Raw genomic sequence first — 16,003 nt, forward strand, 5'->3', positions numbered from 1 at the left:
GTCTATGTCCATGGGAAGAAGTCATCACCCATTACAGGTGGTAGCAGAAAAAAAGAATGAGAACGGCCAGGTGATGAGATGCCCAGATGTCTGCCCTCTTGCCACACATCTCTGAGTTTGCATCTCTGAGAGTTCTGTTCACAGGCCTCTGTTTCCGAGGGCCACAAACATGTGTGATAAGAAGCAGCTAAAACCCAAGGAAATCTTACCCCTTGACCCCCACCACTTAATTCCCCTAAAGAATTTTAGTGCAACTGTAATAAGATTAAGCTGAGTTTCCAAAGGAAATTATAGGTAGTCACATTCCCAAATGGCAGTTTATACACCAGTTGTGGGCAGTTTTCTGGATCCGTCCTTGACCCATTTTTCTACTAAATACTTGCTATAGAAATAGTTCACCTTATTTGAATAAAGAAATGAGAGTATGTTACTGTCCTGATAGAGAATAGCTACTTAAAATTTCTTATAGCCACTCTACTTGTAAAGCAAGTGATTGTATACTGCCTTAACCTTTCTATTTGTTTATAAATTTGGAATGTCATGAATTTCATTGACTTAAAGCAGGGCATCTCTATATTTTAAACCAGCCCACAAAATCTATAGTTTATAGAAGATTTTCTAAGAAATGAAAATTCTGTGTCCTTTATCCAATGACATGAGAGTTGTCTGCATCTTAAACAAACAAAGAATCTAAGGAAAGGATGAGACTGAAGAATAGAGACCTGCACTCCTAACCTGACTTTTGTTTTGTGGCAGAGTAGGTTGGGGGAAGGTTCCACTGTTGCAAATTCAGAGAGTATGATGTTGACAACTGCAGCTAAGGTGGAAATCCGTTTGCAGATTAGAATCCTGCTTTCACTCCACAGAGATAGTGATCTCTCCACCTGAGCAGCTGTTTCCCTGTGGTGGTCATGGAAGCCTCCACAAACACACATGGAAGTCGCTGATCAGAGTTTTGTTCTGCAGGGTGAAGCTAGAGCCCTCTCATGGCTGCTGAGCCCTGGGACGTAGTCTACGGGCAGGAAGACTGATCACGAGATAGTTTATTTAGTCAGAGGATCACGGGTGAGTCAGGAGACAAGGAAATTCAGAAACCAAAGTCAAAAGTGATTGTGTATAGAAGAGGAAACCAGCTGCACCTGGCAGTCAGCTACCAAATCAGAAAGGGCTGTAATGGAAAACGGATGCGTTTATAGAAAATCCACCTTCCCGTCCCCCTTGGCCAGAGCTGCTGCCCTCTTCACAGGGAGTCAACGTATTAAGTTTGGCAGCTCTTGTAGAGCTTGCCATGCCAGGGAGGTTATTAAAACTGAACTGAAATGGTTTCATAACTCAAACTGGAAACAAGAGTGAGGAAAATGCTAACACCAAAGTGACAGACCAGAACGAAATGGAGCTAGATTCGTAGGCTCTCTGGCTCATGTTTCAAGAGGTTCCACGTGTTAAAATAGGCTGAGAAGTTAGCTAAATAAAACAAAGTGCCAAGCAAGACATTTAACACTCTTGAAAGGGAGCTTACCAAGGAGAGGATACTGTGATTCACAATGTTGACTGAGCTATACTTTTGGGAGTCTGAAGACAAGATTAATTATAACTACATGTCACATGTGAGGGACTTCTTCCCCATCCCCAATGCTTCTCACTGATTCGAAGGACCTTAAAGATACTTTCTGTTTCTCAAGGATCAACTACTCCCTGGTAGAGAGTACCAGAGATTGAAAAAGCAAATGAGTGATGTGTTTTACTGTCACATATTACAGTCTTTAAGAGTGCAGGCCAAATTCTTTTTGGAAAGACATACTAATTTCAGAATTATATGTTTTAAAACACTTGCTAAAATTTTGGAGGATTTGATGCTAGCAGAGTAGTTCAGGAGAGCTACCAACAGGTTATACTTATTTTTCCAGGTGGTTTTATGTGTGTCCAAATAAAGTCATTACTGCAAAAATATTGGCTATCATCTCTGGGAGGCCCTCAGTTGAGAAACAGCAAGCAGCTTTCATCTTTGGAGCCAAAATGGATGTTTTCAGGCCTACTGAAGAGTAGTCACAGGCTTCATCCATGAGAACACGTGGCAAGACCAAGTCATGCCAGTGTAATTCAGAGGAGAGAAAGGACTGGGTCTATAATGTCAGCAGCCATGACAAAAAAATGGTGGTAAAAACTATAATGAAGACAGAGAATGTCAGAGCTAATGGTCAAAAGCTAATGTTCCTTGTGTCTTCTTGGGATAATTCCATGACTATTTTTGCTCATTTCCAAAAAAATAAGCATTTATTATATTCACTTTTTTCCCATTAAGCTTTTATTTATTTCTCATTCAACAACAAAATTTGGCAGCTCCACCTTCAAAATACATGCAGATTCTAATATTTATCACCATTACAAACCCATCGTGATCAGGCATGATTGTATCTCACCTGGATTATTGCAATGGTCCCCTATCAGATTTCCCCTTACCCACCCAGGCCTCCCAGAGATCAGTTCTTAATGCAGCATCCAGAGTGATTCACAGACATAGAGGAGCTCTGTTCAAAAACTCATCAGTGGGAGAGGATTTGGTGAAGATGGTGGAGTGGGAAGCATCAGGAATCTGTCTCCCCATCTAGATAGCAATTGCACTTGAAGACTCTGTCTGATGTAACTATTCTGGAAATCTGGAGTCTTATATTTAAGACTTACCACTTCCAGGGAAAGGCTTGGACAGTAAATTGTGGTTAATTTTGATGAGTTTCAGTTCATAACAGTAGCAGCAACCTATCCCCTATCCCCAGATGCATGGTAGGCACCTGTGCATGTGTACCTGAAGCAGATTTAACATAGCATGTAGGAGCCAGGGGGGCAAAAAGTACTGTTTGCCAAATATCAGGGATCTGTGCTCTGATAGCTGATGACAGCTTCTGATCACAGAGATGCAGTCAAAGAGGAGGGCAACCATTGTTCTTGCACCTCTCTTATATTTTAAAGCCCCTCTCCCTATGGCTAAAGTAACTTACAGGAGATTTAAGGGTCTGGAACCCTTTCCACACTTCTCATTTTTCTCTTTTTTCCTCTTTTGGGAGCCTGATATTAAGGCTAAGACACTCAAAAAACAAGTGCATATATAGGGAACCTTAGTAACAATTCATGTCCAGGGAAAGGCATAAGATTAGAAAAGACCTGAGATAATATTAAATTTATACCAGAATGATCCTTGATATAGAGACTGATGACAACAATTTAAAAAAAAAGTGAAACAATAATAAAACCCAGCAAATCCTGGGGAAAGGAGACAGTATGATTTCCAGAGTTCCCATGTAATTAGATTCAAATATCTAGTTTTCAACAAAAAACCAAAAGCCATACAAAGAAACAGGAAAGTATGGCCCATTCAAAGAAAAAATAAGTCAACAGAAACTGTCCTTGAAAAAGTCCTGATAGCAGTTGTACTAGACAAAGGCTTTAAATCAACCGTCTTAAACATGATCGGAGAATGAAAAGGAGATGTGGAGAAAGTAAAGAAAATGAGGTGTGAACAAAATGGAATATCAGTAAAGAGGGATAAAACCTAAAAAGAAACCAAAAGGAAAATCAGAGATGAAAAGTACAACAGGTAGAATAAAAATTTTATTAGAGGGATTCAGATACAGATTTAATCAGACAGAAGAAAGAATTGGTGAACCTGAAGACAGGACAAGGACATCATTGAGTCTGAAGAGCAGAAAGAAACAAGAGTGAAAAAAAGTGAACAAACCTAAGGGACCTGTGGAACAGTATCATGTAGACCAAAATATACATTATGGGAATCCCAGAAGGATAAGAGAGAGGGTAAAGGGCAGAGAGAATATTTAAAAAAACAATGACTGAAAATTTCTTGATTTTGACAAACGTCATTAATATAAACAATAGAGAAACTTAATGAACTCCAAGTTAGATGAACTCAAAGAAATTCACACTGAGACATATTATATCAAACAGAGAGACTCCTGAAGGCATCAAGAGAGAAGCAACTCATCACATTCAAGTGATCCTCAGTAAGATTTTTCATCAGAAACTTTGGAGGCTGATACATTAAAAGTGCTTAAAGAAAAAAGCTCTCAACCAAGAACACTGTATCCAGCAAAACTGCCCTTCAAAAGTGAGAGAGAGATTAACATATTTCCAGATAAACAAAAGCTGAGAAAGTTCATTACCACTAGACCAGCCCTGCAGAAAATGCTCAAGGGAGTCCTGTAGGATAAAATGAAAGGACACTAGAAAGACTAGAAACTGTATGAAGAAATAAATCTCTCAACATAAATAATTGCACATTCATAGGCTATTATAAGAGCTAGTATTATTACATACCATTGTAACACTGGTATGTAATTCCATTTTTTTTGTTGTTATTTTCCATATGATTTAAGGGCTAAAATATTTTTTAAAAACTATTAGTCTGAAAGCTACTATTATTACACCCTTAGTTTGTAACCCCACATTTTGTTCTCTATGTAATTTTAGACACAAATGCATTTAAGAAAATTATTAAATTACATTTGGGGGCACACATATATGAAGAAGTAATTTTGTGACATCAACAATTGAAAGGAGTGGAGACAGAGTTGTAATGGAGTAGTGGTTTTGTATGTTGAAACTATTAAACTATTACTACGTTAAAAACTATTACTGAAGTTAAGGTGGTGTAAAGTCAAACTGGAGTGTTATGACAAGTATATTAAATGTAATCCCCAAACTGAGCAGAAAATAGCTATCTATATAAACAAAAGGAAATGAGAAAGGAATTTAAATGTTTCACTATTAAAAAATCAACTAAATACAGAAGAAAACAGTAGTGCAGGAAATGAGGAACAAAAACCTCATATAACAGAAGCAAATAGCAAAATGACAGAAGGCTCTCCTTATCAGTAATTACTTTTACTGGTAATTTCCAGTAAATTACATCTAATTTACAATCTAATTTAATTACATTTAATTAAATTTTCCAATCAGAAAATAGAGACTGGTAGAATGGATAAAATCATATGATCCAACTATGTTTTGTCTACCGGAGAATAACCTTAAACTCAAAATAGGTTGAAAGTGAGAGGACAGAAAAAGATACTCCATGTAGATAGTAACCAAAAGGGAGCAGGGTGGCTATACTAATTTCAGACCAAACAGATCTTAACCAAAAAAGATTTTAAGAGAAGAAAAAGATATTTTATATTAATAAAAGTTTCAGTACAGCAAGATATAACAATTACAAACATTTATACACCTAATAACAGATAGCAAAATATATTAAGTAAAAACTGAAAGAAATGAAGGGAGAAATATCACTACCATAATAGCTGGAGACTTCAATAACTACTCTCAATAACAGACAGAAAAACCAGATGTAAGATAGTGAAGAAAAATAGATGACTTAACACAATACACCAACTAGATCTAAAAGACATATACAGTATACTCTACCCCAAAACAAGAGCATACCCATTCTTAAGCGCACATGGGACATTGTCTAGTATAGACCATTGATTAGGCCACACATTAAGTTCCATTTAAAAAGACAGATATTATACAAAGTATTTTTCTCGATCACAATAGAAGTTTGAAATGAACAACAAAAGTAAAACAGAAACACACAAATTTGTAGAAATTAAAAGTGCATTTTAAAATACCAATGGATCAAAGAGGAAATTATGAGGGGATTAAAAAACACTTATAAATAAATGAAAATGAATGCAAAACATACTAAAACTTATCGGGCACAGCAAAAACGTGTTAAGAGGGAAATTATAAGCTTTGCTTTCAAAGCTAAAATTACAAAACAAGAAAAATCTTAAAACAACAACCTAACTTTACAACTTAAGGAACCAGAAAAAGAAGAACAAACTAAACCCAAATCTAGAAGAAGGAAGGAAATAATAAATGTTAGAGCATAGAACCAGAAAAAGAAGAACAAACTAAACCCAAATCTAGAAGAAGGAAATAATAAATGTTAGAGCATAGATTAAAGAAGTAGAGAACACAAAAACAATAGAGAAAATCAGTAAAATGGGAATCTGGTTCTCTGAATATATCAACAAAATTGATCACACCTTTAGCTAGAAAGACTAAGAAAACAAGAGATAATACATAAGTTACTAAAATCAGAAGTGAAAGTGGGGACATTGCTTCTGATTCTACAAAAATAAAAAGAGTTAAAAATGAGTCCTATGAAGAACAAATTGGATGACTGAGATGAAATGGACAAATTCCTAGAAAAACAAAACCTACCAAGGCAAATCACAAAGAAATAGAAAACCTGAATAGACCCATAAGAGGTAAGAAGAATGAATCAGTCATGAAAAATATTTCCACAAACAAAAGACCCAGACCTGATTGCTTCACTGGTAAATTCTATCAAACATTTAAGGAAGAACTAATATCTATTCCTCTCAAATTTTTCAAAAACTTGAAGAGGAGAGTACAATTCCAAACTCATTCCATGAGGCCAGCATTATCCTATACCAAAGTTAGACAAAAATACTATAAGAAAAGAAAACTGTAGACTAATATCCTTTATACAGGGAGGGAAGGATTGGAGTTTTGGATTAGCAGTTGTAAACTAGCATAAACTAGTATATATATGATAAATAAACAAAGCCCTATGTTCAATATCCTGTGAAACTGTAATTGAAAATAATATGAAAAAATATATACATATGTCACTTTGTACACAGCAGAAATTAACACAGCATTGTAAATCAACTATACTTCAATAAAATTTTTAAAAATAAATAAAAAGATTATACACTATGATTAAATGGGAATTATTCCTGAAATGGAAGGATGGTTCAACATACAAAAATCAATCAATGTAATACACGATATCAACAGAAAGAAAATAAACACATGATTATCTCAATTGATACATAAAAGGCATTTGACAAAATTCAACATACTTTCATAATAAAAACACTTAACAAACTAGGAATACAAGGAAACTACCTCAGTATAATTTTAAAGCTGTGTACACACACACACACACACACACACACACACACACACATATAAAAACAACAACAATAAATAATGTATGCAATGGTGAAAAACTTAAAGCTTTTACTCCAAAGTAAGGAACAAAGCAAGCATGTCTGCTTTTGCCATTCTCTTTAAGATAGTACTATAGGTTCTAGCTAGAGCAATTAGGCAAGAAAGTGAAAAAAAATGGCATCCAAATTGGAAAGGAAGAAGTAAAAATATATCTGTCCATAGATGATATGATCTTATACGGAAATGACCAGAAAGACTCCACAAAAATCTGTTAGAAATATTAAATTCAGCAAAGTAGCTGGATGAAAAGTCAACAGCCAAAATTCAGGTGCATTTCCATACACTAACAGGGAACAATCTGAAAAGAAAATTATAAAAATAATTCCATTTACAATAGCCTCAAAGAATAAAATACTTAGGAATTAACTAAGGAGGTGAAAAACTCATATAATGAAAACATTGGTGAAGAAATGAAAGAAGACATAAATACTCGGGAACAGATTCCATGTTTACGTATTGAAAGACAATACTTACCGTTAAGATGTCAATACTACCCAAAAGTCATCAACAGATTCAATAAAATCCCTATTAAAAATCTCGATTTTTTTTTCCTGAAATAGAAAAACTCATCCTAACATTCATTTGGAATCTCAAGAGACCCTAAATAGCCAAAACTATCTTGAAAATGAACAGAGCTGGAGGACTTAACATTTCCTATTTTCAACACTAACTATAAAGCTATAGTTCAAAACATAGTACTGGCATAAAGACAGACATATGGACCAAAGAAATGTAATAGAGAGCCCTCGCATGTATATAATTTCTGATAAGGCTGTCAAAACTATTCAATGGGGAAAGGACAGTCTTTTCAACAAATGATTCTGGGAAAACTGGATATCCACATACCAGAAAATGAAGTTGAACACTTACCTAACAGCATATTCAAAAGTTAACTCAAAATTGATAAAACACTTCAATGGAAGTCCTAATCTATAAAACTCTTAGAAGAAAACATAGAGTAAAATATCATGATGTTGGACTTGGCACTGATTTCTTGGATAGGACAACAAAAGCACAGAAAACAAAAGAAGTAGACACCTGGACTTCATGAAGATTAAAAAACGTTGTGTATCAAAAGACACTATAAACAGAGTAAAATGGCAACCAACAAAATGGAAAAAGTTCTTGCAAATCATATATCTGATAAAGACTAATACCCAGAATATACAGAAAACCCTAAAACTCAACCAGAACTAAAACAACAAAATAAAAGAACACTCAAAAATGGGTGAAGTACAGAGTTTCCTGGCTGCTCAGCAGGTTAAGGATCCAGCATTGTTAATGCTGTGACTTGGGTTCAATCCCTGGCCAGGGAACTTCAGCATGCTGCAGGTATGGAAAAAAAAAAATGGACCAAATACTTAAACAGGTATTCTTTAGAGAAAGAAGATATACAAATGGCCAGTATGACTATGAATAGATTCTCAGCATCATTAATCATTAGGGAGATGCAAGTCAAAGTACAATGAGCTACTACCTCACACTCACTAGGATGGTTATTTGATAAAACAAAATAACAAATATTGTTAAGAATATGGAGAACTTAGAACCTTGTACTCTGTTGGTGGGAAAGTAAATGGTACGGTCACTATGGGAAACCATATGGCAATTCCTCAAAAATTAAAAACAGAATTACCATATGGTACAGCAATTCGACTTCTGGGTATATGTCCCAAATAACTGAAAGCAGAGTGTGCACACCCATGTACAACCATATTGATAGAACCATTATTCATAATACTGGGAGCAACTCAGAGGTCCATAGACAGATGAACAGATAAGTAAAACATGGTACATTCATACAACAGAACATTATATGGTCTTAAAGAAGAAGGAAATTCTGCCACATGCTACCACATGGATGAACCTTAAGGATATTATGCTATATGAAATAAGCCAGTCACAAAGACAAATACTGCATAATTCTACTTACATGAAATACTTAGACCAGTCAAAGTCATAGAAACAGAAAGTACAACGGTGGTTGCCAGGGTTTGAGGAAGGAGGAGAATGAGGGGTTATTGTTTAATGGGTATAGAGTTTCAGTTTTACAACATGAAAAGAGTTATAAAGATGGATGGCAGTTATAGTTGCACAATATTATGAATGTCTTTAGTACCACTGAACTGTTCACTTGAAAATTGTTAAGATGGTAAATTGTATGTGTATTTTACCATAATAAAATTGTTTCAAAAAGCCATTCCAATGGTTCTTCACCTCACTCAGGGTAAAAGCCAACAAGGCCCCACATCAGTGATTCTCACCTCCTAGTGGGCATCTAAGTCATCTAGGGAGCTTTAAATAATACATATGACTGTGCTACCCCAGCCAGTTAGGTTTAAATTGGTCCAGGGTGGGGCCCAGGCAGAACCTGTTTCCTATCCAACATCATTTCCTGCTACCTTCCCCCGCCTCTACAGGTGCACTGGCCTCAAGCCCACTTCCTCCTCAGGCCTCACTTGTCATATGCCTTGCCTCCTGCTTCACTATTCCTTGTGCTGACACTCAGTAAGTATCTGCTAAACGAATAAATTATTCTAGTTATTACAACATGGTAAGGAAGGTATGATTTTGGAAGTATGCCCCACTAAAATATACTTCTCTAATTGGGTATTTTAAATTTCTTATCCTTTTCAGAAACTTAGCTACTGCCTATATTGAGAGACAGGTGCACTTAGAATGAATGCTGCCCTGTCCTCATCATTTTCAGAACTGGCGGGAGCCTGGTAGGATGTTTCTACTCAGTGCTTTGTGTTGTGAACAATAGTGAGAGGAAAAAGCAATCCCCAAGACAGCCAACTATAGCTAAGGATTTTCTTTGGGTCCAATGTCTTTGCCTGATTCATATATATTTTTCATTGCATGTCATAAAATGTTCATGAACATTTATAGAAAAGTTTCAAATTATGTGTCATTGAAACATGCTCCCTGTTTCCCATAGTGTGAGGAACCCTCAGCTGTTGTATACTTCTATGGCCAGGGTTCCCTGATTGAGAAGCATTATCTTACCTACCTCCCTAACTGAATCTGAAAGCACTTAAGACCCTAAAAGGGCCAATGACTCAACCAACATAACACAGTTAATTAGATACAAGACTGGAATTTGGCCCCCAGTCACTGGATACAGGGCTTTTTCTCCGTGTGTCTATCTTCTGGTCACAAGTACATTCAAAGTACTTTACCCCAGTAAACACTCTACATAACTGCAAACTTTCTAGCTATATTATTGCATGAGATCAACGGCAAGTGAAGGAGAGTGGCACTAGGAAAATTATCTAAAATCTCTTCATACAAATCTCCATTTTCTGATAGTGAGTTGAAATTTCTATAGAAACATTCAGCAGGAAATCAAGTTATCTAAAATGCTCAGTAAGAGGATAGTCATGTAATGAGGCTTGTCAGCCAAGAATGAATACACAGAAGGCAAAATTCTGATTTTCAGTGGGAGAATGAGTGAATAAATTGTGGTAATACTTGGATCGTGGCATGTTTTGCTGCTTTTAAAAGCAATGAAGGAGCTCTTACTTGTTTTCAGAAGGTCATGTGAAGGGAAACCATAAGGTCATGTGAAGGGAGAAAAGGAAATTGGAGTCAGGTACGCAGGATGATACCAACTTTTATAAAATTAATCAAACAATCCTCCATGCATACTTATATGAACATGGAAAACGTTATTAAGGGGATGCACGCCAACTGTTAACACTGGTTTCATAGGAGTATGGAAATAGAGGGAAGCTGAGGGAAGGTTATCCAATTTCTCTTAAATCAGGGACTGGACTGCTTTCTCCTCAAGCAAGTTATTCTGTTTTGAGTTCCAAAAAATTGAGTGAAAATCATCTATTGGTTAAAAAAATCAAAGCATTTTAACTGCCTCTTTAGGATAAGAACAATAAACAATAATTTAATTAGGAGGACCCAGACATAAATGAAAGTCAGGAAGGCATTAATTGTCACAGGTGAATAGCTATAAATCCCCACCTGCTTAGGGGGTCAGCTCACACTAAAAAAAATCAATGGTGGTGGTGGTGGGACAACATAGAGGCAATGGGGAATTAACAACATTATACTCAGAAAGAAAAGTAATTCAGGTAAAATCAAATGAGAACTTCAGCTTAAGGTTGAGATGACACATCTTCTGAAGGGAGGTGTCAAAGCTCCCTTCAGGTTTTCTGAGAAAGAAAATGTATAAAAAATCAAATGATTTTTCAAAAAAATCAAAAATTATGATACTGAGGTCAAGATTCTTTCATTCTTTAACACATATTATTAAACACTGACTATTGGCCAGGCAGTATTCTCTGTGCAGAGATACAGTGGTGAATAAGACAAAATTCTTAGTTTCAAGGTGTGTCCACTGCAGTTTGTGATACTCATAAGCAAACAAATAGCATAATGACAGGTAGAAATAGATATTGTGGGGGAACAAAGTCAGGCTAACAAAGTGTCACAAACTAGGATGACTTGAAACAACAGAAATTCCTTCTCTCACAGTTCTGGAGGCCAGAACTCCAAAACTGAGATGTCAGGAGGGCCATGCTCTGTCTGAAGGATCTAAAGAAGAATTGTTCCTTCCTTTTCCTAGATTATAGTGGCAGCAGGCAATACTTGGTGCTCCCTGGCTTGTAAACATGTCACTCTAATCTTTGCCTCTGCTGTTTCATGGAGTTATCTCTGCATGTGTCCTTTTCCTCCTCTTCTAAGGACGCCAGTCATATGGGGTTAAAGACCCACTTGGCTCCCATGTAACTTCATCTTAACTATTTACACCTGCAACAATCCTATTTCCCCCAATGTTCCAACATATCTTCTTAGGCGACACAACTCAACCCATAAGACAGTTTCAGAGAACTAACAGAAAAAAGAATGTAAGATAAAGACAGTGAATAGAGACAACTTTTGAAGATTTGGGCTGCTAAAAAAGAGTATAGTAATAGATCAGTTGGCAGTGGTGGGGTGGGGGGTGATGTTTAAAAGAGTTTTAATAAATAGACATTTCTCCAAGGAAGACATACAGATGGCCAATAGGCACATGAGAAGACTTCAACATAACTAAGTATGATAGAAGTACAAATCAAAACCACAATGAGGTACCACTTTACAATGGTCAGAATGGCCATCATTAGAAAGTACACAATAATAGATGCCAGAGAGAGTATGGAGAAAAGGGAACCATTCTACACTGTTTATGGGAGTGTAAATTGGTGCAGCCACTAAGGAAAACAGTATAGATAAAAAGATAAAAATAGAATATTTTTATCAAAAAAATAGATAAAAAAATAGAATAGATAAAATAAAAAATAAAATAGATAAAAATAGAATATCTTTATCAAAAAAGATAAAAATAGAACTGCCACTTGATCCAGCAATCCAACTCCTGAGCATATATCTAGACAGAACTGTAATTTGAAAAGATACACATCCACCTATGTTCACAGCAGAAGTATTTACAATAGCCAAGACATGGAAATAAACTGACAGATGAATGGATGTTGTCTATATATATATAATGGAATATTCCTCATCCACAAAAATGTATAAAATAATGCCATTTGCAGCAACATGGGTGATGATGAAAGGAAGAGATCACACTAAATGAAATGTCAGAAAAAGAAAGGCAAATACCATATGATATCACTTATATGTGGAATCTAAAATACAGCACAAATGAATTTATCTACAAAATCAAACAGACTCACAGACATATAGAGAACAGACTTGTGTTTGCCAAGGGAGAGAAGTTGGGGGGGGGAAGGATTGGGAGTTTGGAATTAGCAGATACCAACTTTTACATATATATGTTTAACCAAATCACTCTGCTGTACACTAGACACTAACACAACATTGTAAACCAACTTCAATTAATACTTCAATTCATAAATTGAAATACTTCAATAATTTCTTAAAAGTTTTAATTTGTTTTTAAGATGGAAGATACTATACCAGGATTTTATACTAATGGGAATAATGTATAAAGGAAGAAATTATGGTGCAAACAGAAGAGGAGAATTGCAGGAGCAAAGACCTTGCAGAGGACAGTGGCAATGGGATCCAACGCACAGGAGATTTGTCTTGAGATGGGAGCAGCATCATTTCACTCACAGGCTGAAGGAAGAATGGCAGGGCACAGACATAGGTGAGCTGGGACAGGCCCTGGAAGGAGATAAGATCATTTTATTTTGTTCCGTTTTGTTTTTTAGAAAAATGTGAAAATGAGGAGTGGTGAGGGAATGTGGTAGATCTGAGCAGATGTGAGAGATGTGAAATAGCCATTTCAGAGAGTGGGAGAGAGAAGTACCAAGACTTGAAAAGAAATAGAACTTATTTCTTAAGTTCTCTTTGGGAAAGGAAAAGGGTCAGAGTGGAAAGAGATTGAGGATGGATAAGGGGTGGGACCAGAGATTAAGGACCACAGAGAAAGTCATGGCTCCTCTCCTCCCTCCCTTCTCTCTGGTCCCTCCATTATGTTTGGATTCATCCATAGCCTGGCCATAACTCTGGCTCAAGGCTGCAGGGGCTGAACAAGACTGGAAGGCAGCTGTGTCTATAATCATACAGGCAAGAGGGTTGTGTCCTGACGAGTAAAGCTGTTAAGTCACAAGCCTGCATCAAGTCTCACCAAACCCTTCTTTCTGAAGATTTCTGAGGAGAAATACAAAGAGTACAAGCTTCTAGTAAGCTTATCTCATTTGAGGTGTGTGTATGCGTGTACTCATATACTCCTCACTTAGCAAATATATATGAAGCACTGCAGATACAACAGGGAACGAGAGAGATGTGGTCTCTGTCTTTGTGGATAATAAAAGCAGTAGGGTGGAAGCAGACAAATAACTGCGTAGCTTAAAGCCTGGTAATTTCTGTGATGAGGAAAGGCAGGTTCGTGAGTTTATAGACCTCATCTCCAATGACATCCCCGCCACCCTCCTTGGAGATCTGCTTGGAAGCTCAAACTGCCCGCATTCCCAGCTAATGCTCATCTCCTCTGCTTCCTCTCAGTCATGTCTTGGTTTCCAGATTATTGGAGCCAGCTGCCTAGAACCACTTTGCATGGGATCCATGTCTCTATAATTGTGGCAGCCCTGATATCTAGGATTTTCTACCCACCAGTGCTGAACTTTCATGGGAATTCTTTTCTGAGTAGAATTCAAGGATGTGGACTGCTTCATGTGCAGTTATGGGCTCAGACCCTTTCTCTTCCTACCTGGGAAAGCTCAGCTTGCAAAGAAGTTGAACTCCTTAGAGAAAGGGGAGTATTGCCTCCCAGGTGATTGTTTTATAAAATATAACATGATACTATCTCTCATCCCACATCCCACGGTTCCCCTTCCAAATACCCATACCAACCATGCACATCCCAAGCGTGTATACACACGACATACACATACACACACACACCACATGCACACTGGGCCTTTGGACTTTTGGAATAGCTTTCCAGATTTTTCGACAAACGATTTCTAATAATCATTCAAAAACAGCATTTCAATTTTGATGTTAATATCTGTTATCTTGTAGGAATATAAGGCAATAGGAAGCATAGTGAGTGGAGAAAATGACATTTTGGTTAAATCAGGCTTCTGTACTGACAAAACTTGTGTCCTTGGAAAATTTAGGGAACTACTCTAATCTTCCTGTTTCTTGTCAGAAAGTTAGGTAATTGGTCTAAAATCAATACTCCTTAAAATGTTTTTTAGTGAAAATTAATTTTTAAGATATAAAGATTAAATACCTAGAGGAAAAGATCCCCAAACATGGCACTACAGGGTTCTGTAGTATGAATTTACGGTGTGGGCAGTCCACCTTCACATAATTATTATTATTATTTGTTAGCTGTATTGTGGCATATAGGAGTTACTGAGCCAGGCCACAAATATACTCCACACAGAATTCTATTTTAAGAACTCAAATTTGATCATATTTTCTCCCACTTAAAAACGATGATGATTTTTCATTGCCTGGAGCAGTGATTTTTCCAAACTTCAAAACATGTACATCCCTGCCTGTCAAAGGTATTTCTGACAGACAAATATCTCTGATATATGAATATTTATTTATTAACAAATTACATGCATGTAAAAGAATATACTATGTGCATTATAAAACATACACATGTAATTTTAAATTTTGAATGATGAGAGGAGAGAAAATAATCAGTAATTTAGAAATATGGGTCTTCCTGTCATGGCTCAGCAGAAAAGAATCCGACTAGGAACCATGAGGTTGCAGGTTCGATCCCTGGCCTTGCTCAGTGGGTTAAGGATCGGGAGTTGCCGTGAGCTGTGGTATAGGTCACAGACCCGGCTTGGATCCTGCGTTGCTGTGGCTGTGGTGTAGGCCAGCAACTGTAGGTCTGATTAGACCCGAGCCCGGAAACCTCCATGTGCTGCGGGTGAGGCCCTAAAAAGACAAAAAAAAGAGAGCACTGTTAACATCACAGAGTAAATGACCCTCTAATTGGATTCATAGTTTCAAACCTCCAATTTATTGGCTGTGGTGATTATTAGTGCTATTCTGTGTTTCCAGCTCTCTGGGATAATGAAGAACTGCACTTATAGGAGTTCCCGTCATGGCTCAGTGGTTAATGAATCCGATTAGGAAACATAAGGTTGCAGCTTCGATCCCTGGTCTCGCTCAGGGGGTTAAGGCTCCAGCATTGCCGTGAGCTGTGGCGTAGGTCACAGATGCGGCTTGGATCTGGTGTTGTTGTGGCTCTGGCATAGGCCGGCGGCTACAGCTCCGATTGGATGCCTGGGAACTTCCACATGCTGCAGGTGCAGCCCTCAAAAGACAAAAAGACCAAAAAAAAAAAAAAAAAAGAAAGAAAGAAAGAAAAAAAAAAGGAAGAAAAAAAGCACTGCACTTCTCTTTTTTATTTATAATTGGGCCATATGACTTGCTTTGGCCAATGTGATGTGAACAGAATTATGTGCATCACTTCTGAGTAAGAGCT

The 16,003-nt window shown here is 36.9% G+C and overlaps 1 protein-coding gene across 15 annotated transcripts in view; it reads right to left on the reverse strand.

The window, feature by feature from the left end:
- The window catches only part of LOC106507157 (uncharacterized), a 674,540-nt gene that overhangs the window by 182,089 nt on the left and 476,448 nt on the right, over positions 1-16,003 (reverse strand). The window contains exon 8 of one of the 15 annotated variants that reach the window (XR_014819420.1): positions 9,428-9,534. The exons of the other annotated variants lie outside the window; for them this stretch is intronic. The gene's annotated coding sequence lies outside the window, so the exon portion shown is untranslated. The remainder of the gene's footprint in view (positions 1-9,427; positions 9,535-16,003) is intronic. 15 annotated transcript variants of the gene reach the window in all.

This window comes from Sus scrofa, chromosome 11 (genome assembly GCF_054392235.1).
Source record: "Sus scrofa isolate SSC_HxYL_T2T_F1_AM1 chromosome 11, Sscrofa_HxYL_maternal_Yorkshire_Landrace_v2.0, whole genome shotgun sequence".
Classification (NCBI taxonomy): domain Eukaryota; kingdom Metazoa; phylum Chordata; class Mammalia; order Artiodactyla; family Suidae; genus Sus; species Sus scrofa.